The sequence below is a fragment of the Coptis chinensis genome, chromosome 3, assembly GCF_015680905.1.
Source record: "Coptis chinensis isolate HL-2020 chromosome 3, ASM1568090v1, whole genome shotgun sequence".
Taxonomy (NCBI): Eukaryota; Viridiplantae; Streptophyta; class Magnoliopsida; order Ranunculales; family Ranunculaceae; genus Coptis; species Coptis chinensis.
This window is the reverse complement of record NC_141458.1, coordinates 112,186,642-112,188,078: the sequence shown is the minus strand read 5'-3', so window position 1 is coordinate 112,188,078 and position 1,437 is coordinate 112,186,642. Positions and strand designations below refer to the sequence as shown.

At 38.3% G+C, this 1,437-nt stretch overlaps 1 long non-coding RNA gene across 1 annotated transcript; it reads right to left on the bottom strand.

Moving 5' to 3' along the window:
- Positions 1-420: 420 nt before the first annotated feature.
- LOC147513034 (uncharacterized) lies at positions 421-1,201 on the bottom strand. Its single transcript, XR_015217323.1, has 2 exons — positions 1,135-1,201; positions 421-1,011 (listed from the first exon to the last, which is right to left on the bottom strand). It is a non-coding gene; the product is annotated as an uncharacterized LOC147513034 (long non-coding RNA).
- Between the last annotated feature and the right edge of the window lie 236 nt (positions 1,202-1,437).

Sequence of the window (1,437 nt, the reverse complement as noted above, 5' to 3'; positions counted from 1 at the left end):
TTAGTATCACAGTGCCTTACTTTTTCTGGTTGAAGCTATGGATATGCTCATATGCATACTTCTGCTTCTTCCAAGGACCAAGTCAAGAAAAGATCACCTTGACGAAGTTTATGACATACTACCAAACACCACAAATTCCATTCTATGTTAGCAATTATAGCTCAGGTGCGCAACTCCACTTCAAATTATCTCTTTGCAAATTTATAGTTCAGGGACTTGAGAACCATAGCTTCAATCACTTGTTAGTGTGGAAGGGACTTGAGAACCTAGCTTCAATCACTTGTTAGTGTTAGTGTGGAAACTCGATTCTAACTGAATTCTGTTATGTTTTGAGACGGCATATTGTTTCATTTACTTAGATTGGAAATAACGCCAGAAATAGTGGAAAGAGAACATTACACTTGTGATTTGTACGAAAGATGAATGCCAAAACTCGTATGTACAATTTGAGTGCTTTAATAAATTGAATTTTCTTTTCAAAGAGTAATAACAGCAGAAGTGTTATAGAAATACAGAGCAAAAATTGCTAACTCTAGAACGGATACATTGATCGAACCAAACTATTGTCATCATATAAACAAAGGAATAAGAATACCAAGATTGGGATATGCTGAAAGGTGTTCTCTTTCTTTTCAACCTTTTGAGTCATAGCAAAGCCCCAACTTATGCAGCATGGTTACCGATGCCATGTCATCATGGAGTTGAGCCTTAGTAGATATTTGCTTCTGCAGCCACCAGCCTTCTATTTGATGAGAGTTACTACCAGATTTGTAAACTCCTCAAAGTTTAGCCTCGCTCAGACACTCATGAGGATTTGCATAGAAGTATTCTTCCTCCTTGGGCTTGTCTAGAATAACTTTTCAAGGACTTGGCATTCCCAACCTTTAGTGGTGTGCCGATCGGACATCAACTTTAAACTCATCCCAAGAGAGTGTCTTATTATGATACAAATCAATCAACTCTACAAGCTTTCTTCTATCTGGTACAATAGTTTTTCTGAACCCATGATACCTGCAGCAAGTTAAAACTTCGGCAGAGCTCATTGATGTTGTTTTCTCTCACAAACCCAGGGATAGCGTAGAAGCGTAAAGCTTATGTGCAAAATTTACAAAGCCAACAAAGTACAATTCAAACCTGCGATGACCTTCAACTAATTTAGCCATGTTCCCATCATAAGTAGGAATGAATATGTTGCTGGCAAATGTAAACGGTGAAGTCCGGGGCTGCCATTTGAGATGAGTGGTTATGAAATTGTTGCAAATCCCTCGGATCGAGCAACATCTCCTTTTTCACCTAAAATGATAATAGGCCATCGAGAAATCAAAGTAATCGAACACTGGTACATAAGCATCCATAAATTTTAGCTGGTTGAATATGATGAAGGTTTAAAAGACTCACAAGCCACGGAAATGCAGCTCTTAATGCCATAAGCCTCCT